Source organism: Zonotrichia albicollis, chromosome 6 (assembly GCF_047830755.1).
Source record: "Zonotrichia albicollis isolate bZonAlb1 chromosome 6, bZonAlb1.hap1, whole genome shotgun sequence".
Classification (NCBI taxonomy): Eukaryota; Metazoa; Chordata; class Aves; order Passeriformes; family Passerellidae; genus Zonotrichia; species Zonotrichia albicollis.
The window spans coordinates 17,612,765-17,635,880 of record NC_133824.1 but is presented as its reverse complement, the minus strand read 5'-3'; the positions used below and the strand labels follow the sequence as shown (position 1 = coordinate 17,635,880).

Below are 23,116 nucleotides of genomic sequence, written 5' to 3'. Positions count from 1 at the left end.
GGTCAAAAATTAGATAAAATGGCTTAAAAGAAATAATGATAACTGATTTTTAGTACAGACTTCAATTTTGCAAGTCACCTTTTGTGGCCTGTTTAATAAGATTGTGAACTCTTTTGAATGCCTGGTGAAGTTAACAGGGGATGAGGCAAGCTGCTCAGACAGATCCTTTAATAAATAACACCATCTCTTTACCACAGTGGACAAAATCTGGAAAAAAGAAAAATCTCACTTGTGTCCTAACATAAATAAATGTATGCGTGAGTGCTGTCTGTCTTATGAAGTCGTTTGTGTTTGTTTAAGTTGGAGCACAGAACACACAGTAAGTCTGGTGTCTGGTTTTTGAAACCGGGGTGTGTGTAAGCGTCTACATCAAAAAGAAAATCATTCTGGAATCTGAAGGCTGAGGCTGGAAAGAAAAATCTTCCTTTACAATAAGTAAGACCTGCTTTTGGCATATGTTAACTTTTCAGCAATGTTATACCTTTGCAATCCATTCGCTGTTGGTATAGCTCTGAGGGTTGCACTGATTTGAGCATAAGATTTCAGGATTTTTGCTGGAGCTGGATTTTGATATTTAGATTATGAACTATCTGTATTTTGGGGCTAGGAGTGTTGATAGGGTTATTAGTTTCTGCCCAAGTGTAACCATCTCTGTGTTGTTTAACAGTTTTTCAGAATTAAATTGTGACTGTCAGTGTTTGCTTCATTTTTGTTAATATATTAATTTTTTCTCCCCACACTCCTCAACTGCATAAATGAGTAGAGGCTGCATAATTTCTGGGGACTTGTTCTACTTTTGCTTTCCATACTTTAGCTAGCCAGTACTTCATGGCAGTTAACAGGATGGGCACTTTTCTGGAACAGCTAATTTACAAGCAAGTACTTTTCCAGTTTTGTATATATTCTTGCACAATAATCAAAAAACCCAAGGTTTGTTCTTTTGGTTTGGGGGATTTATGGCACTCTTTTGTTGTTGTTAAGTTTTTTATTTATTCTTTTATCCACTGGATTAAATCTCATTTCGCTATTGCAAAATCCCCTCACTGTCTTTTTAGTTGAACCTCAATCATAAAAACAAGGAACCGGAATTACATTTGAGGAAGGATATGCTTAACTTGAAACATAGTGCTTGCAGGTAATTCAGTGGACACTGAAAATAAACTAATTAGAAATAGAATGGCGCTTTATTTTATGTGACTGATTTGGAGTTGGCTATATCTGAAAAGGAATGAAAAAATGATCTCTTTGCTTGAGACTTGCCAAACAATGCTATAAGCTCCAAGTTATTTTGAGGTGGTGAAAGGTGAAACATTTGACATGTTCTTTTTGGGTAATGCTTTAAAAAAGAGAGGGCGGGAAAGAGGCGTTGCCACATCAGAGTTAAGGGTGTTTGTGGTTGTCCATGACAGCGCTCCAGTTTTAAAACACCTGTGTTTACTTTCCAGCTTTTCTCAATCGGCCTGAAAGTGGCCTAAGAATGGCACAGACAGACCTGCAGTGTGTCTGTGTTGCCTTTGCAACACACACACACACAAAAGAAAGGAAAAAAAGACAGAGATAAATCTCTTGTTATGCAGCTAATCATTAACAGCATTTTTGTGCCTAGCTGAAAACATTTTGAACTTTTCTAGATTTTTTTAGTCTATCAGATAGTGCCTGTATATTTCCCTAATCTATTAAGCTACATTTTTATCTTTGCTGTCTTATTTTCTAGCAAGAATAAAATAAGCTTAATGTTGGTTAGTGGTAAATAATAATACTGGTAAATAATAACAAAAACCGGTGGTTTTGTTGCAAAGTGATATTTCATTCCAGTATTTGGAAATATGTTTACCAGTACTCTAGTTTAAAAGCAAACAATGAAAAAAGAATAAAAAGCTATGCACAGTCCTCCCTTTACTACTCTCCCTGAAAAAAAAGAAGGTTGTCTTACAATTTTTTCCTGTGTTGAGTTTTTCATAAAATCCTAGTGTTTGATGTGTGTTGACCTTCTGCAATGTTAATTTACGACATAAATACAAACTGAGGTATCACTTTATTTCAGTGCTTATTTTGAAATCTGAAAATCATTTGTGGATTGGTATTTAAGACATTCATCTGATGAGAAGCATATTTTATACTACTGTTCCAAATTTATTTATTATTACCTTTTTAAATTGTTCATGTTTTACAAACTTTCTTAGTTTTTCAAAGAAACCCTCATTTGCTTTTTCTAGCATTTTTTAAATTGATACAATATTTCTTCTGCCTTCTACTTCAGACGTTATGTATTCCATTCTTGTTTATAAAAATACATCTGTTTCATAATTACGTTTGTTTTTCATGGTGGATTACTCCATATTGGTCAGGTTTTGTTTCCTGAAAGTGGGGGAAAAGGCAAAAGAAAATCAAAGAAAATATAGTGCTGATACAGGAACACAGGTGATTTCTCCCTTAGACTGGTTTCTTTTTCAAATTGTGAGTTTATTAGATTCAAAGTCAGTGTATGGGGACCAGCAATATGAAGCCTCTTGACCAAGATGTATAGCCTAACTAGAGCACAGTTCATTTAATACTGGTTGGTCTAACACAATGACTCAACAAAACAAACTGGGAATGTGCCAAATCCTCTTCAGATCAGGAACCTCTAATAATCTGAGAAATTATACCAGACTGGTCTCTCTTGGCAAAACACAGCAGAGCACCCACCTTGCCATGGCTTTCCCAAGGGGCAGGAGCAGCAGTACGGGCGCCTGCTCTGACAAAGCTGGCTCCTGTAAAACACACAGCGCACTCTCAGCTGACTGCAAGGGAAGGTGTTCAAAAAATAAGGGCATTAACATTCCCTTTTTTTCAGTGATTCTACAAGGAGATCTGGAGGATATTCACCTGAATCTGCTCTGAGCACAGGGAAGAGCTTGTGAGGTAAATCCTCACCCGAGTATCTGCACAGTTGTATCACTGAAATTCTCACAGGAGCAGCATTCTTTCATATCAGTAAAGGACGTAAACCAGTACCTTGACAAAAAAACGAGAGGCATAGGAGATATAAAGAGTTCACATAATTTAATCCAGACTGCCCTAAATTATATTTCTAATAGATAAGAAAGTTGTCACATTTATTAAATTACCAGGTGTAGCTGTGTGTGGATGTGTTTTAAATCAAGGTGGATAATGTCAATATGTGAAACGGGAAGAAAAGGCTTTCTGCATATAATATTTTCTGGAGGCTATACTGCAGTATTGATAAGAGGGAGACAAATATGGTGTTCAAAATATGTCTAAGTGGTTCAGATGCCTATCTCTCAAGACTTTCAATGATTTTTAGGTATCTAACCCACTTATGGTTGTTGAAATCCCATTAAATACCTATCTTGAGCTGCTTCAGGACTTCTATAAATCTAATGGTCTCTTTTCACTTTTTTACATGTCTTAAAATTACTCCCTGCTCCTTCTAAAGGCTGATGGTTAAATAAAATCAAAATTAAAGACAGCCAGTTTCTTGCAGTTAAAATTTGAAAGTTCGTAAAAAATGGAATTGCCCTCATGAAATATATTTATTCAGTATATCCTTGTGACCATCTAGTTTTAGTAGTACTGGACCAGTGAAATGCCACTTTCACTACAAATGTAAGACAAAATCAGGCAACTATCCAAGAAGTCATAATTATGTGAGCTGTAGACCAATTGTCTTGCAAGGGATTTGTACACAAATGGGTACACTTGTGGTTGTTCAGACCAGCCATAGATGACCTGTCTCTGTTTAGCAGTGTCAGGGTGTTCGAGTTATAAATATGTGATACCTAGCGTATTTCCTGGGAATACTTACATATAGATGCTTGAAAAGGGCTTGTGTGGTCATTTGTAGCGAGTCTGCAAAAAGGGTTTTGGGATCCCTCCTAAATTTGCCAGACTTTGCAAATGTTCTGTTCCTGTACTGTAATAGCATCAATATTGAGAGAAATCTTCTATCTTAAGACAATACAGCCAAAAAGGAACAAATTCAGAAGTTACAGTCTCTCAATCTTTGAGCTTTTTCATCCTACTCAAGAGTGTATTTGACACCACAGGTCTTGTATATCTTGCTACCACTGAAATATTGCTGGTCACCCACTTCTGTTTTGTCAAGGCCTGTGTGCTGGCGAGATTGCTTGTACCATCTTGCTTTTAGTCACTTTACACCTTTCTGATCCAGGGATAAGAAAACATCTTAAAAGGTAGGATGTACTTTCATCAGCTTCAGTACCACATTTTACGGTTTTCCGGGCATATCACATCCTCAGAGGAGGAGTGTCTGCTTCTACATGGACACATGGTGTTGTCTTACCTGGCCTTAATCAAGGTGCAGTTGGAGGGAAGCCAGACAGTTTATGTGGCTTGTTTTTAAAATATGTCACTATGTGAGATTTACAACTCAGATCTTATTTGTAAACATCATCCAGTGGATTTGGTTTCTCTGTTCAGCCCTTGGTTTTGGGAAGTTGCTTTCTTAACCACCTGACACATCAGCTGCTACCTCTGATACTGTCCAGGAAGTTGCCACCTTCAAAGTCTTTAGTGGTATGTATACTTAATTTATAGCAACTGTGGGTCTTCCACTCACTGTAAAAACTCAAAAATTCATCTACCTTTTTCACTTTTCCAGCAGAGACTCAACATGAATGAGAAGAGATGGAGATGTTCATGTATGCTCATTAGACCTGTATTTGCAGTAATCGTATATATAATCCATGGGAAACAACTGTTTAAAAATGTCCTGGTTTGTAAATATGAGGCTCATCTTCATCTTCTTGATGACCTTTCACTGTTCTGTTCTTTTTCTGTGTACCTATGTGACTAGAAGCCTTCTGTGGTCTTTAGATCTCAGCCTTCTGGAGAGAAATTATTTCTCGAGAGAACAGTACATGAGATGTGCTTTAATTTTAATGTACTTTTAATATGGAAAAAATAAAGAGAATTTAAAAAAATATTGAGGAAGCAGGGAGTTTTAGCCACATTTCCCTAAGAAAATAAGGAATATATGATTATGCAGTCCTTTTTTTTCCACCTTCTGATTTTTAGCTACTTTCCACAAAATCTGACAGAAGAATAATGACTGGACTCAGAAGGGGGTTTCTCTCTTCTACTCAGTTGCCAGTTTTTGTGGAACTCCTAATGTACCACTCAAGGGGCAGTTCAGGCAAACTTTATTAGTAGGCATTACTGTTTGGTAGAAGGCAGCAGTGCAACAGGTTATCAGTACTGTCCAAATGATAGACCAAGAAAGTTACACAGAGTCAGCTGGAGGTATTGAGCTGGAGGTATTGCAGTAGAAGGCTGTAAAGTTTATGGGTAGAATCCATTAATTTTATGTGGACATTGGAAGGAATATGAGGTTGGGGAAGAGAGGCTGGTACAGGATAGCTTACTTGATTTTTATCCTGTTTTTAAGAGAGATCCTTTTGCCTATGGAATTAGAAAAATTTTAATGTCTTTATAAACTTTTTGGTTGATTGGTTGGTTGGTTTTGGTTTGCTTGTTCTATATAGGGAAATACTGCCTCCGGTAGCAGAACTGCAAATTTTAAAATCTATCAAGGCTAGTACAGCCACGAAGAGCTTCAATCATTTCTTTCCATTACTCTTTTTATGCTACATTTAAAGTGATGACATTAGGCCTTGAAGGAGTTTTAACTTATCAAATTAAAGTCTGTACCTTTCATTAGTTTCTAATGACATGAACACTAACTCATCCCTGGGAGTTTTGGGGGGAGTAGTGAAGATTAAAAGAGGTGGCACTTGAATTAAGTTGACATTGAAAAGATACTGGCACCAAAACCACCTTTAAAAGTTTTAGGCTCATTCACCTTTGTGGTCAAATATTCATTCAGTGGCATTTCTGACTCTGGAAAAACATTTTAAAAATAATTTAAAAGATGTTAAAGTCAAAGGAGTATGATTTTCAAATTTTAGAATAATATAACTTATTTGTCTTTAGAAGAATATCCCATTTAATAAGGGGATACACGTTGTTTAAGATACACATTGTTTAAGTAAGTACTTTTAAACAGAAAGGTTCATAAAAGTGATATATAAAAATAAATCACAGAAATTCTGTCACACAAAAGAAAATGAGATATGAATAAATATTTATCTTTATTTTTATTCTTGCATTATGTTCTGCTCTTTCCATCTTTTGACCTACCTCTGAGAAGTACATTGAGCTGCATTCTTCTCTTCCATATTTCCACACAAATTATTACTTCTGTCTTCTCACTTTTTATACCACACCTTCAACATCATGTAGGTTTCTTCCATTCCCCATTCTCAAATTCTTTTTCTTTTGTCTCTCTTCATTGTTTTCTTTACTTTATCCTTCCTTTTTTTAGTCTGAATGTTTGTTTCTTCCTCATCTGTCTCAGCCACTTCACTAAGACACCAAGACCCCAACCATCCCCAAAGACCTTTGTCCCTAAGAACTGTACCTGGATACTGCTATTTTCCTGTGTGTTGGCTTTAGTTGTTCTGTGAAGCAGAAAGATTACTTCAGGTCTCCACTAATCAAATGGAAAATGGATGACATGAGCAAAATGTGAAAAGCTCATTGGTAGCCTCTGGAGAAATATTGCATTCAAAGTTGACAAATTGCAGGGGATTTAAGGAGTACATGATTGGGCAAGCAAATGGCCTTGCTTTCAGCAAATTTAGTCATCAGAACATTTTCCTTCCTTTCAGGAAGACAATAATTATGAGTATTGTGTATTTGCGCAATTGTACAGGGTTATTTGGTATACATGCAGAATGCTACACTGAGGTAGCCAGTTAATCAAGAGTTAACCTCAGTTCTGGCATTTCTGAAGCAAGCATCTTCATTTACTCCCCTTTCCCCTGAAACAGTATGTTAACATTTTTCATTACAGGATCATGTGTGCTTTATTTCACAGCATTCCTGCTCCACACAGTATCCAGAGAACAGCCAATCAATATATTTTTTTTATCTTCTTTGTTCATTATGTGTGCCAATCCCTTGTTTACTGGATACTGTTCAAACCTTTCCCTGAAAACAGAATTTTGAGCAACCATCATGGGGATTTTCTCTAGTATTCAATGTTACAGAAACCAAAGGCTTAATAAACAATGATTTAATGTATTATTGCAGAAATGCTTTCTTTGTGCTGTGTGAGGTAATCAAGGCATGAAAAATCCAGGATCAAAAATACCCACAAATTTTGCATGCCTGTTTAAGATATATAAAATTTACATTTTAGAATATTTATCATTGTAAATTCCTAACACTTTAGGCCAAGACCAAAAGATATTTTTATGTCATTTAGTTGCCCTTCTGAATATCATAGGTCGTTGATTTCACTGGTTGTCACTGTGTTGAGCCTAGGAATTTATGGGGGTTTAAAACCTGCTTTCCAGAAAGATATCAAGGTCTGGTGTAAAAATTTAAAGTGGAGAGACCACCATTTCCTATTGATCATTTATTCCAGTGATTCAAGTTGCTCCTACTCAACCTGATTAAAAATTCCTTTACACACTGTATTTTCTATCCATATATCAAGGGACTATGAGAATCGGTAGCAACATAAAACTATTCAATTCCTGATACTTGTTCAAAATTAGCACGTGTCCTCAGGGGTTTTTATAATCTGAACAGACTAAGTTCCTTCACTGCATGCCTTTTTCTATAGTGCTTGCATTACTGGTGTGACTCTTTTCCACATCTTCTCTAGGTTTTTGCCCTCCTTTTGTTTTCAAATTTGGACACAAATGCATTTTTATGTCTTTGTTTCTCAGTGTCATACATAAAATCAAGTCACCTTAATGGCTTCATTGTGATACAATTTTATTGTGTATACAACAAAAAGATAAGCTTTTTCCCAGTTTTTCCACAGCATTATACTGTCATATCTTTGAGTCAGCATTTTCAAAATATAGTTGCTCTTACTTTTAATTATAGCCTATGTTCACTGTTCTCAGACTGAGAGTTTTGCATTTGATTTTATTAAAATGCCCTTGATTTGAATACCCCACCAAGTGACCCAAAACATTGTTTCATCATCATTATTTACTTATTTTATGTTCACAAACATTTCTAGCTTTGTCTACCTGTTTCCAGATTATTGAAGGATATGTTGAATAAGGGAATGCTAGTACTGATACCTGTGCAACCTTGCTAGTATTCTAGTAGTACTTAGTGACAGTTGCCTCCTCTTGGAACATGGGGGGGTTTGTGGGATTTTTAACTTTCAGTCCATTCAGAACCCACATAAGAAACTTCTCTTGATGGTGTGTAGTTATTTCTTTTATCAATTTATTACATCTGACAAGTGAAAACCTAGAACACCACTATACAATATCCTCTTCTAATCTCATCCAAGGAGATCAGATTTGTGTGGCAAGACCTATTCTACCAAAAATATGTTGACTGGGAATAATTATAGTCTTTCATTAAAATCTGTATTAATTGAATCCAGTGTTTTCAGTCATGTGGCCCAGGTTTAATCCCACTAGTCTTTTTTTTTTTTTTTTTTTTTTTTTCCTATTATTAGTGCTCTTCCAGTCTGGGAATGTCCTCCTATTTTAACACTGCAACACTTAAAGTGAAAATTGTCTGAATCTGTAAATGTAAAACTTATCCATCCTTAGATTCTAATAAACTGAAAGTTCTTATTCATTCTACATCAACTGTAACTATACCATCCTGATTTTTCCAAAGACAGACAATGAACACTCCTGGTTTTTTTGGGTTTTTTAATCATAACTTTATTTACTTTCTACATGAAAAAGGAGCTGTACTTTTACTTGATTGTGAGATCAATTTTTTTATAGCCACCCTTCAATGACTCCCCAGTTTTCTATGACATTCTGCTATCTTTTTTTCTCTCAAGTATTTAAAATACTTGTTTAAATATTTCTGAGCATGTAAAGATTCTGCTTGCTTTATCCCATGTGAAATTCAATCAGTTTATTATCACTTATCTCCAAGTAGATATCCATATCCATTTCATTGATTGATATTTCCAGTTTTATAATGAGATTGTTTACCTCATGCTCATAAATAATAAATAGTTTTTGAAATGTATAATATTAGTTTATAATTGTCCACTAAGGACTCACAGAATATGTGTCATAAACTGGCCATGTAGCATAATTCTTTTCCTTTCCAAAGATTATAAAAATGTGCTGAAGAAAAGCTTGTTCTGTGCCCTAGTTAGCTGACCAGTAAAGTCTTTCTTAAGTTATTTTGGTTAGCGTATTGACCTCTACGTGTTCAAGAGCTGAGGTCCTGTGTTACTGATCATTCTGAAAGGAATAATGGCATGGTGGGGGAGGGCTGTGTTAAGGCATCCTGCTTCCATTCTGCCTCTCTTATTCTTCCTGTTAATCAGGGACTTCAACGTGCCAGTTGCCCACCAGATTTTAGTAATATTGCTTATATAAAATTTATTCCCATCAATTAGAGTTTCCTATTGCTACTTACCCAGATTCCTGGGATCAAAGCATAAACAATTGAAGAGATTCTTTTCATTATATTCTTTGCCACATTGGTTCAACTTGCTCGTTAGGTACTGAATTTGAGCATGTACCTCATTTGCCTTCCAAATAATCTCCCCTTGTGTTGCTGATTTAATATCCTGGCTGCTCCAGCTAGTTTCCAACTGAGAAGATTAGCCTCCTACTTGTGTGGTGTAGTCTGTCCTGTTCATACAGTCCCTTCTTTCACTGATGTGCTGTTTCATGGATTAAAATCTGCCTGGTTTTTCAGTTATGGATGACAGACAGAAAACACTGGAAATAAACTTTCTCACTTGTGGTAACTGTAGGTACCAATTATGTTTTATTTTTCCTCTAAATTGTTTTCAGTGCAGTTGAAGCTTTCAGAAATTAGTCATCTAAGTTCTGCAATGAAGGCGTTATACAGCATTTATGTTCCATTTCTCATTCACTCCAGTTGCAGCTGTGAGTGCAGGGTATTTTTGCAGATTAGAGACAAGGGATTTATCTTGCATAGTCAGAAAATGGGTGACATACTATCAGTCCCTCTGAAAGCTTGCAGGAAGTTCATGCTAAAGTGCTGTCACCAAAGGACAGACACATTCCACAACTGCGGAGCAGCATTCAACTCCATTAAATATGAAATGTGATGTTTTCTTACTGCAGTCCCATCCCATTGGCTGGAAGAAAAGATACAGGAATGAACAGGTTACAGGCTCTTTCACTGGACAGTAGTCATTCATGCAAAAAAATGACCATGTAGTTAGAAGTAGCATGATGATGTGTATGTCCTGGTAACCCTACCTCTGGTATTTTCTAATGTCTGTACTTGACTTCATGAGCTTACTAATGTTCTGCCAGGTAAGGAGTTAGCTCACCCAGCTTTAGCTGTCACTTGTCAGGGATCCATTTGTGGCCAATATGAAGAGGGGGATATATCAGCAGAAGGCAGTCTGTCCTTAAGATAAAGGCAGATGATATGTGAAATGATCTTTGCAAGTGCCACCTCACTTCAGGTGGCTGAAGAAAGGGGAGATAAAGTGCATATTTTCTATGTGTGCACTATTCGTGTATAAATTATATACATAGGTCTCTGTATAGAGGTACACTCATAGTTGGGTTCAGATGTGTGACTGTACATACCTCACTATTAAGATATAGCTGTGCATAATACTTTGTATGTCTACTACTTAAAATAGTTCTAAATGAATCTTAAATCAGTCTTTAGGTGTGTTAACATTGCATTTGAATTGAGCTAATGAATTTGGATCATGTCCTAATTTCCTCTATCACCAAAGAGATGTGTGCTCTAGATGCAGCAGTGATATGGAGGTGACTAGTTGGTGAACAATGGCTCCTTCCACTTCAAAGGAGCCGAGAACTGCTTAAGGTGGGGGTATTCAATGGGCTCCTGCTAGAAGTTTGATAAGGCATTGACAGTGAGAGATTGCATGACTTTGTCCTTTATTCTTTATAACAAAACAAAATTAAGATGTGTTCCGTGGAAATGGAGGGATATGTTTCTTGTCCGTCTTTTTGTTCCATCAGTTGCTAATGATACCTACATTTTTAGATTCATGCTTAGGAGATGAGGCTAGCCTTGAGATAGATTCTGTGATGTTGTCCTTCCATTTGTAAAAAAATTGTAAAAATTTAAAAAATTAGGCCATTACTTACCTTCTTAACAAAGTGTTCTTCATAAAATTGAAATCCTAAAATTCATGTCAGTGTAGGAAAATTTTCTAATCAATATTCTTAATTTAGTCTTTGTTCCTTAGAAGTGTTTCTTCCTGTGGTCTAACAACTGCAAAATGTGTTGGTTACAATTATACTGAAGGAAAGATTAAGAATGGTTAGTTTAAATTATTGCAATTGTGATGAACTTGGGGAAAGTTCCATTCTGTAACAACGATTTAGTTCTATGCTAAATCATTGTTACAGAACGATTACATATACAGTGATATATATCTTGCTATATACAGTGATATAGCAAGATACTCGTGGCATCAAATATACTTTGAATTTGTCAATCAATATTTAGTTACTGTGGGCTTTTTACTGAGTTGTGAAGTTTATTGTGGATACCAGCAGTTAGTTTCCATGTTTGTAGCACAAATATTTCAACCTAAAGCCTATAATTACAATAAAAATGATATTTAGAGCTACTAGGAAGCAATTATCCCTGATCATAATTTTCCAAATTATAATATAAGGAGGGTTACAAAAGATTCTTAAAAATAATATACCTCTAAAATAAAAATTTTCTAAGAGGGTAGGGCAAGCAAAGAGTTAAGCTAGTAACCCTGTCGATGGAGTAGTTGCCTAGGATTGAAAAGCCATTGTTGATTACAGACTCTGACCTAGCAGTTTATCTAAGATACAGATTTTGTTTCATATAAAACAGTTTCCTTCCAGAGAAACAGGCAATCAAACTTCCATTTGGTTGATGTTAAAGTAAGATATTTTGTGGAAGGTTATATACCACCTAGATGCTGGATAAAGTTCTCAGAATTTTTCAGGATACCACAGTGCAGTAAATTAAAAAGAAAGCTAAGTTTTATAATATGTTGTATTTTAAATTTGTGTCACACCGTGAGGCCTCAGCAGACAGCCCAAGTATTAAATAATGCTTTTTTGACTGTAGAAGTATCATTTTCTTGAAGCCTGAAAAATTAATTAATCTTCATAGGAAATATGAAGTTTATTAATTCATGCCAACAGTAACAACTTATTAGTGACTAGACCAGAAAGAAACCCCTTGCCCCTACTCTGACAACTTGTGTTGACGTCAATGGAAGCAGCTTTGGGGTCTAAGTAATTAAGTCCAGTGAACTGCAAAGACTTATGTGACATAATTTTGACAGTTGTGGTTCATCTTTAATTGTTTCCATTTCAAAAGATACCACTCAAGCTTTGTGAGAAGATTTTATTTGATTTTTTTTTAATTAAAATATAAAAGTTGTATTGTTGGCATCTCCATTGAGCAGCTACTGATATGTTGCTAAGAGCTGGTATGCATTAGTGGTTTCTTTCCCCTCAAAAGGTGGAGCACATCTGGATTTCCATCTTTGAGTAATGGTAGAACTTCAGTGTATCTTCACAGATCATGAACTGAGGGTTCACTGAAAAACAGTAGCTTCTGGGCCTGAACTTGCAAACTCCTTAATTTTGTGAGTCCACTCTTTTGAACTATTTCATTTTACTGAATGAGTTCTTCATTTTGTTAACTCTAATACTTCAATAAAATTTAGGATATATCTTCTGTAGAAAACAGTTAAATTTTACCAGCTGCCAGGATTCTGGGCCAAAGGGCAAAGTAATATTGGTATGAATGAAACAGTGATAATTTACAGGTTTTAATATAAAAATTCAAATTTGGTCATTATGGACTTCATTATGAAATACAGAAAAGATGTGGTTTGAGAAAACAAGTCTTGATTTCTTTAACTTGTAGTCCCAACACTTTTTCTTGCTGCTTTGACCTCTGGCAGTAGTAGTGGTTGATATTAAGACAGCAATCCATTTCACTCGAGGCTATTGATAATTTAGTCATCAGAAGCAGTTTCTTCTAAACAGTGTCTCTAGGATGTAGCTCCTCCCTCCAAGGGGAGTGGTCTTTTGTTAGATTATGTAAATGGAGAAACTCATTCATTACCACTGTGTTGCTAATTCGTGCCTTAACCTGCAGAACCAGGCATTGCATGACTCTTTTCCTGCATACAGCAAACATGAGAAGCCACTGTGCCTGCGTTTGCTTTAGTTTCTGGGGAGAATTGAATGAAAGTAGATTCAAATCAGCAGGGGATTTGTTTGTCAAATTTTGCAAATCAGGCTGCAGAAAATGGAGTTTTACAAGCCCCATTCAGCAGTCCAAGATATCAAGCTCACTTCAGTTTTCAATATAACATTCATACCACTCTTTCAATCTTAATTTTGATTGATTACTTACCAGCACAAGTTTATACTGAAATCTCTCCTTTGTCCTCTTTATCCCTTCCTCACCTTTTCATTCTTTCCATGTCAATGATTAACATTGTGACGTAACTTGTTGCTGCAGTAACTTTGTTTCAATGCAGCTGTTGCCAGGTGAATTTTCTTGAGGGCTTGACTGTCACATTTACAAAGATTTTATGAGATATCAGAAAAGTTTTTATTTGGCCAGCAGTCTTCAACTTTACATTCTCCGGGAACTGGCCTGTGCTGTCTCTAGATGTTTTATTTGAAAACAAAATACAAAGGGAAACACAACATTGACTCATGGTTATGTATGGTAGGTTTTGTTAGCAAAACCTAGATAGATACCAAGAAATTGAAATATATTGGATTAAGTTCATTGGGACAGATTTGCTGTGGCCTGGTGCAGGGGAGGTTCACAATGGCTCAGCAGACAGAATGTGTTCGATTCATGTGTTAATTGGGATCTTAGGTCTGTTTTTCAGCTGGGAAGTGTTGCTGTAATTAGGTGGTGAGTCAAAACTGTGTGTTTCCAGGCTGTGACTGTTGCAAGACGCGGGACCAAAGTCCAGGTGCTTTCAGCTCCCTGTCAGCATGCCAGTGGCCACACAGTACACACCCTCGGGTGCTTTTCTGCTCTCAGAGTAGGGGCTGGTGGTTAATTCTGCAGAGATACACTTCCAACTGTGACCAGAGGCCTGAACTGGACTGGAGAATTTAGGCAGCAGAGGCCCTTGCTGAGTACATGCAGTTTGAAAATTCCCTGCAGTGTGTCTTGGCTGAGGTGAATGAAACAGTGCTCATCACCATTTTTATCTATAAGGCTTCAACTTCCTGCTTGCTTTGTGGTAGTTTCTGCCATGGAAATCCATGCAGAAACCAGCTCTGAAGAATTTCCCAATTCTATCCTGAATTATCTGTCCACATTGGATAGAAGACTTTCTTCAGATCTCTCCCTAAGGCAGAGGAGCTCTGTCATTGCTCAAATTATCCTCATTGGCAGAGTCTAAAACTGCATTGGTAGACAAAAGCAGAGTGAGACCAAAACTTTCCTCTGTCCCCAATCCCCCCTGCCAACTCATTCATGGATGACAAACAAAAGGCAAGGAGCCAAATTTTGCCTTCTTGGGGAAAACCCAGTGCAACGGCTTCAAAGCACTGCAGAAGTAGAGAGAAGCAGCTGGAGAACTAAGGAGAGAATGTAAAGAAAATGAAAAGCCATTGCTTAAAACAATTTCTTCTCCTTTTCTTTCCTCATTATTTTTATCATTCTTCCAAAAGTAGAAAACTGACAACTCAACTCAGTTTTTCTGTTTATTTCATAGTGTGCTGTGGATTCCTGATAATAGATGAGAATATTCGTGTTGAAGGAGCCATGTCAATTTTCTTGCTCCAATGACATGGTTTTTTTCCTTTTGAATCTGAAGTGGGAACAGAGAAGTACATTGCTTTGCTTTATCTCAAAATACCAGTGTACACTGCAGTGTATGTTTCTTAAAATATAGCTGCCATGAGAATATGATGAGTTTTTACTCATCCCTGTTACTGAAAAATCTGACTAGCTAATTTTTTCATGTGTCCCTTAAAATGTTGAGAGTTCCTGTTAATTGTCCCAGTTCCTCCTGATGAGCCCAGAACTGATTTTCAAGCTTCCTTACTTAAAGCTCAGAGAACAAGCTGCTTATGATGACCCAACAGAGACATAAGGGAGGTCTATGAAAGGCAGAGTATTCAATCAGCCTTAATCCCTGCTTTCAGTAAGGCAGTGTCTTTAAGTGCAGACTAATTAGTGAATAGACATGGTTGTAGGTTCTTGTAGACATATCTTTTGTTGGCTCAAGATGAACTGAGCGGCTAATAGAAATGGTTTAAAATCTCTGCTTTGCTTTTCTTTCAATGCATTTAATAGGGTATCGAGATGAGAAAATATAAATCAAAGCAGGAGCAAAAGTAAATATAAGCTATCTGACTGCCTATGTTAGTATATTCCATTTAGATATTATATCCATTTAGATATTGGGACTTACACTTGTGGCTCCCGGTCCTGGCCTTCTTAAAGAACTATTCATTTTATAACCTTTGACATATTGCACTGTGAGAAAAGCATGTGGGTTTTTTACTGTTACAGTAATGTATTATGCAGGCATTACTTTGCACTTAAATAGTATGTTAAAGTCATCAATCATAAAGTGATCAATCAAGATAAACATACTTCCCCCATTTTAGTGCTAGGGAAACTTAATTCCAAGAAGTGAAGTGAATATCCTTAGGATTTGATTACGTTCCTGAGACTAGAATCTAACTCTCTAGGGAGATGGCCCCCCTCTTTAATCATTTCTTTATTACATATTGTATAATAAAATTTCCCAACAGGTAGGAATAACCATCTGCACATTGCAAAGTCATTTATGGTAAAATTGAATGCAAAGAGAGGCATATGGGAAACTGAGTGAATGATGACTGACATCTAGTCATAGTCACCTGAAAGAGAAAGCATTTCTTAATCAGCAAGAAATTAAAAATAAGTAAGAAGCTTTAAAAATTAAAAAAAAATTGTGGTGTTTTGTGGGTTTTTCCTGATTATATTTCCCCTACTGTTTGCGTGTTAAGTGACCTTGACACAATGCAGATAGGAAGCAGACATAGCAACTTACTGTTCTACTCCTTTTCTAAAATTAACCATATATTCCAGTAATGTTCAATAACAGTACCTTGGTTATTGAAACTCATAACCTTTTTGCTGCTTTTATCACCTGTATTATCCATAGGAGATAATTACTGCAAAGCAGCTGGCTGTTGATTTTAGAGAGCATCAATTGTTCTCCTGTCCCAGCTGTTGGCTAATAAGGACAGTCAACACATCTGTTTCAACAGCTGGTAATTAACAAAAGCCTAATTGCTGCAACTCTTTTAACAACAGATCTATGAAAGAGTAGGGATGTGGAGGAATATTATTTACTCTGTTCTCGGCACTTTCTGTGACCAGTTTCTTTTTCCTTTTTCTACTTTAAACACCACTGCCTTTGTCTGACACACTGAATGGCAGGACAACACAATATGGTAATCCAGAGCTTAAGTTTTTCAGATCTCTGGTGCAGTTTCTTATTGCAACATTTCTTTGCTAAGTTGCAAGATGAAATGGATCAAAAGCATTTTGTGGAGTCTCATACAACGGAGATAATCTACTACAGTATGTTTATGCAATAGGGCTGCCAATCCAGCAGCTTCCAAAAGAAAGTAATGGGTTTCCCTGTTTGTGGATGAGTTTAATAGCTCTGCAGCCCTTCCCCAAAAAAGTGTCATCATTCTGAAAGTGATAGTTATTTAAGAATTCTTTTACTGCTCTTCAGATGCTTTGCAGAATTTGCTGTACAGTCTTTTTTCTTTCCTCCATGTATTTTTTTACTTTAAAAGTAAATGGCAGGTGGCACCTTGCACTGCAGAAATATCTCATCATTTTATTGGTACAGAATTGGAGAGAGATCTGCACAATGGTTGTCTAAATATCTACATTTATGGTATCAGTCATCAAGCACTAATTCAAAGATGTTTCTCTTAATTAGACTTATCCTTGGGTACAGCACACATATAATTGGAATACTTGTCACTAAATGGAGAGAATGCATGTATACAAATACAGGGAAATGTTAATCCCATTGAAGTCAACAGTGAACTTCTGTTGGCTTCAATGGGTCAGGATTTTCCCTGCAAAAACCAAATTTTCTTAAAAGCTGGAGACAAATTTGGCATTCATTGTGCTACCCATGAAAAGAAAGTATTCAAGCCTTAATGGATCTATGGATGAGGTATTATGCAAGTCAGGCATGTATTACAGATTGTGTGAAAGGCTTGAGTAAATAAAAATTTCTAAGAAATAGCATTTAAAGTGGTATTTTGAAGTGATAACCTGATGATGAAAATTGTGATTCTTTGGTAAAAGTTAGTCAAGATCACTTGATTAAACTTGTCTTACTAACATTTCAGTTGGCAAATATTTCTGTACACTGAGTTCTTAATTGTCTGCTGGGCATGTTGAAAGGTATAAAAGAAATTCTCCTCAAGTGCTTGCCATTGACAGAATACAGATTGCATAATTAAAAATATTCTGGCAAGACAAGTTTAGTTCAACAGGTGTTCAAGTTGAGAAATGTCTAATAGGAGCAAAAGTAGAATATATACGCTGAATGACTAAAAACAAAAGGATTGGTTAAAATTTTAAGAAAGTAACACAGATAAGTGTTTACTGTCTGGGTTTATCAAGAAGATTTTTTGTACACAACAATCTTTGTTTATGAAAATTATGTTTCAGTGTTGCACAAATAAGAAGAAAGAAATAAACATTCTGTATTAGATTATACTGTTGAAAATTGCTGGAAGATCTGATAGTTGAGAAAAATGTTTATCTTTTCAGTGGATTATATTCTTTTATTTCACATGTTAACAATTTTTCAGAAAATTATCATGGGTAATGTATCTCTTTTCTCATTCACTTCCCTTACTCCAAAGATTACAATATTACTTTTTTTCCCAGTTGAAATGTAGTTGAGTCTGAGTTCCACAGACTCAACTACAGGCAACTAAGTACCAAAATGTACATAGGAACTGAAAAAAATGTTTTTTGCCTAATGCAAAGATCTACTAGAATCTAACTCTATGTAGAAGGTGATGTGATTACCTCATAAAAAAATAGTAGATTTTTAACAGAAAGGAGCAGAAATCTGTAGTATCAGAACATACTTTGGAGTCCTAAGTGAAGGTAACTCACCTGTATCAACAGATCTCTCTAACAGTATAGCACCATAGCAAACCATGGATGGATCCATTGCCTGCTGATTTGATAGGAAAGTGCCCTCTATTGAATTTTCTCCTGTACTATTTTCAAACAAATGTTTTCTATAAATACTTAAATGTATGTTCTCACAAACACATCTATTTGCTTTTCTTAGTTTAAGTCCTTACTCTGAGTTCTCCTTGGGTAGAAAGCATTGCTATAAGATTGTGGAGACAGCAAGATTCAGGGAGTTGCTCTGTTCAGAATCATCTACTGAGACTCAACATGGCTGATCCTTTTTACACAGGTGGCATTGCAGCAATAGAGACTGAAACTGTTCTAAATTATCTGTTGAGGAGGTTTGCATCACAGGAGACACGATGGTGGCTTGTTCACAGTGTCTCAGAAATCCATGGTCACTCCAGTTGCACAAGTAGCTCAAGGTCATGGTGCCTACAGCCAGCCTCAAGTGCAGACATGGAGCTTCTGTCTTTGTCCCAAAACTGCTAGGCATGACATAATCCAGCTGGAGAAAGAACTCAGACTATCTTGCTATATTGTTTGATAAGAACTTAAGAAATCAAATGAGAAGTACTAACAGACTTGCATTTGAGAATGTCTTAGTATTTATGCTCTGCACATGTCAGTTTGGGGCATACTCATGGATTCTTTCTTATTCCTAAATTTCCTGATAACAGATGCTTTTATTCCATAACTGGGGTTTTTTTTCTTTTCTTAGATGTAAAAATTGCTTTTGAACTCAGCACTTTGATTCTGTGTTTCTTCGTATACAAAAATATCAGATTAATTTGAGTATGTATACCTGCTAGTCATAAGGTGAAGGCCACAAGGTGAAGTAATAAACACTAACTCTTAATCTCTTAGCTGCCTTTCCTTCCAAATCCTGGAAGAGTAATATGATGTAACTGGGCCAATTCATATTTATAGACCTCTACAGATTCATTACTTTTATGAAAGAATTTTAGTTAAATTCTGATAATGTGATTGGACACTGATGCCTTCTTGAAGACATCCTTGCCTTCTTGAAATGGAGATGTCGGTGACCCCTGTTTAACAGCTGTGTGCTTACTGGGAATGAGAGAAAGTCAGATTTATCAACCTTAATCAAGTTTATTAAACCCTTATAAGTTGACAAGACTAGTTATCTGAACATAGACTAGTAACAAAAATAGGATCATGGCATGGACATGCACAATGGCATGCAACCATTCATGCATTATTTTAGAGAAATCCCTGACATGGTTTTAACCCACTCTCCCAGGCAATGCTTTTGAACCATACTGTGTGCTAGGGCCTATGGGCCTTTGACAGTCTGATGTTTGCAGCCCTTCCATTTAGGAAGGTGAATGGGAGAGAACTTTTGACCATTTTTTAACATGAGTAAAGTCATGCCAGTAGATCTCAAGGTCAGAACATAATTTCTGGTCTGTTCTTTTTAGCAATAGATAGTTGGGTGCTGTGGTTAGTTCGGGATGTTAGTGGAGCCTCAAAAATGTGCCAGATGGAGAACCCTGAGAGCACAGAGTTTCTGGCTGCTGCACAGATAAAACATGTCTGGCTGTAATATGAACTTTTTTTCTGTTATTCTGCCAGTACAGTTCCGCCCCAAACTGGATAAGACACTTTTGGGGGTGAGGGTAAAGTTGTTTTATTGAATAGGTCTTTGTTACCACAAAGCTTCTGAGACAACATGACATTACCTTTTGGATCATGTGCTGACAATTTGCTGTTTGTGGCAGATACTGACTTCAAATCATATGTGGCCAAAGTAATTTTTGTGGACAAAGGGTTTATCATGGTTGCTGACATTTGAAGCTTTCCCAGAGTAACCTGCCAGTAGGACTCAGACACCACCTGGAAGGTTTCTTCAGCTTGCTCCAGCTTACACAGTTGTTTCCTTCTTGATTTTCCCTAAGAAGATTGCCAGTAAAGTTTCATGAACAGTGCAATCATCTTCATGGTATGAAGTCAGGCCTCTCAGAGTTGAGGGAAACATGCCTATCATTAAAGTAAATCAGGAATGGTTTTTATCCTTTGTTTTAAACTTCTGTTTGGTAACCTGATATGTCTTCAGGGAGAGTATCTGTTTTCCAGTCCAGTTACCAATAGAGCCATGAAGAGGTAAGCGGTTACACCATGCCCAAAACAATAATCTTTATTTTACCTTCAAATAAGACAAGTTTCTCTATATTGCTGATGGTTTTCCATTGTTTATTTGAAATTGCTTTTTCCAAATACATTTTTAGATGAGAAAAAAGTTTGTGATGTCACCAAGGCCAAACCTGAATTACAGAAAATGAAGTAATGTTTCCTTTCCACAGATCCACAGCTGTAAATGGTATTTATTCTGAGAAGTAAAGAAATTAATTGATGTGTATTATTTTCTTATAGATTGTAAAGCCATGACTACTGTGCAGAAATTGCAGTCGTGAATGGGTTTTTCTTTCTCTATTAAAACAAAGTATTCTTGATTGTTTTCTTTTTATGTTCTTTTTACAGTGTACATTGTGATTTAGTAGTGAGTCAAGTATCTACCTACCTGTATATAGAGTCCTATCTATTTGCTCTTTAAAGCACCCCCAGATTGTGTTCTTAATAAAATCCCTCCTACCAAAAGGTCAGTGTCTCTGCACATGGAGTACTTATGTGCAAAGCCCAGTCCAGCTATGAGTGTGTATTTTGGAGCTGTCATCCTTGGAATTTTTCAGGGGCCTTTTTGTCATCCACTATGGTTATATCTTACCTAAAAAAAGACCTACAGTATCATTAGGTAGTTATCCATATGCACGGTAGGCATGTATGATGGTATCTCTGGGGTTTTTAACCTATATGTGCAAAATAATGGAAACCATAAATGAAATCTTCACCCTGGGAAGTCAATTGCAGTTTTGTGTCAACCTCACAGGGGCAGAATTCCAAATGAATCGTCCTCATTCCCTAAATCATTCTTTAAAACAAAATGCTTCCATGTATTAGTCTCACACTCTTACCACCTGCCTTGGATTGTCCTTTAAATAGGTGATTTTTCCTGTAATTTTCAGTATATCAGTATACTGCTTGGAAAAAGTACAACTTATTACAGAGTAATACTGCAGATGATGAAGAAAATTTGTCTCATCATATCTAAGGTTAGATGAGCAAATTCTTAATTCTCACTGAAACTTATCATGAACATTTCATATAGATACTTTCTTACATAATGTGGTAATTGATGACTTATAGAATCATAGGTTGGAAGGGACTTTGAAGGTCATCTAAGTCCAATCTATCTGCTATGAGCAGAGACACCTTTCACTAGGCCAGGTTGCTCAGAGCTCCATCCAGCCGGGCCTTGAATACCTCCAGGGATCGGTCCACTTTGGTAGGGAAATGTGCCTGTAATATGTGCTTGTAAAGAAGCAAACTGCTTGTTAAATACTGCTGGTACAGTGAGCTTCTTCCCAATGTGGTGTGACCACGTAGGACAAGAATAAGGCATCACATGTCAGGCATAATGATATTGTTTGCTTTTATTGTAATAAAATTAACCAGATACATATCTAGTCTCAGCAAAATTGCTATTGTATTCTTTCGTTTTCTTTCTCAGAGCAGTCAAAAGCTATTTGGTGGGGTTTTTTTCCTTCTAATTGCACAATCTGTGTAGAATTTGTTGTGACCCGTTGCTAATGTCCCAGTCACAACAGGATCTCTTAGAAATGAGCAACCATGCAAGCAATGTTCATCTGGTATGATAATGTATCCTCACTGGGGAATTTGTTGTGATGGAGACAAGAGTCTAAATGTCAGATAGTGGCATCTCTTACAAGTCGTCCGAAAAACTCCTTAAAAATATTAAATTAGGGTAGCATAAAGGTTGAGTTGAGGAAAGTTACATAAGACGGAGGTGAAGCACAACACTTCTTGAAAATGACAATTCCATTTTTTCTTTTAAAAAGATTTCAGGGTTAAAACTTTTACTTCCAATAACAGAAAACCTTAATGTATTCTTTGTAAGGTAAATGAAAATCATACAGTTTTAAAAGCCACTGTTGATGCTCTCACATCATGTATGGGAAAGCCTTTATTTCAGCTCCCTGATCCAAGTTTGTCACCCTCAAACATTTTCATGGCTGAATTCTGGAGTTCATCTTGTTTTCCATGATGTATCCCTGTTTGGATCTGCTTTTCACATGCTTAGCCATTTAAAAAAAAAAAATTTTTGTCAGTTGCGGAGAGAGAAACAAGACAATGACAGTCACCAGAACCATGCATAATTCACATAACTTTGGAGCAGGGAAACAGTCTCACTGGGAGGAGTCCACCAGGATGCCCAGAGTGGGTTAATGCAAGAAGCTGGGAGTCAGCATTAGGTTTCAGCATTCAAAACAAACAACCTAATCACAAGGCTGGGGAGGAGTTCTCTCTTCTCTCAGAAATCCTGTCTGACATTCCTCAGAAATACTTCCATCTAAACCAGTGTATCTTAACAATGCAGTGAGATAATGCTTTTTATAAAAAAAAAAAAAATTCATTACAGCTATTTATTTGGACCAACAGTAGTATTAGATTGTAGAATAAAATATTATGATTAATTGTTTCATCCTGCTGCAAACTCATAAAGGTCATGTTTGCTGTTGAGATGCCTTTCCTTTGTGCCCAAAGGGTATGTCAACCCGGGTGTGGTTGTGGCAGAGGGTTGGTGAGGGCTGCAACTCAAAGGCTGTCAAGAGTTCCCACAATTGCCAGCCTTACCCTGAAATTCACATACACAGATAACCCTCAGCTGGTTCTTTATTGTATTTTTTCTACCTGTAGTGATCCTCCACAGCAGCGCAGATCCATCAGGGACCAGTAATACAGTTCTCCATTTACTCTTAATTCGAGACAAGTTTAGAAAAACTATTTATCTTAGAAAAATTGTGTGTTGAGA

General features: G+C 36.5%; 1 protein-coding gene and 1 long non-coding RNA gene across 8 annotated transcripts in view; one reads left to right on the top strand and one right to left on the bottom strand.

Annotated features, from left to right (window-relative positions):
- The window catches only part of MIPOL1 (mirror-image polydactyly 1), a 180,954-nt gene that overhangs the window by 103,740 nt on the left and 54,098 nt on the right, over positions 1–23,116 (top strand). The gene's annotated exons all lie outside the window — the stretch shown is intronic.
- Positions 2,204–6,751, bottom strand: LOC141729250 (uncharacterized). The gene is made up of 4 exons (XR_012580637.1): positions 6,163–6,751; positions 2,869–2,997; positions 2,689–2,753; positions 2,204–2,358 (listed from the first exon to the last, which is right to left on the bottom strand). It is a non-coding gene; the product is annotated as an uncharacterized LOC141729250 (long non-coding RNA).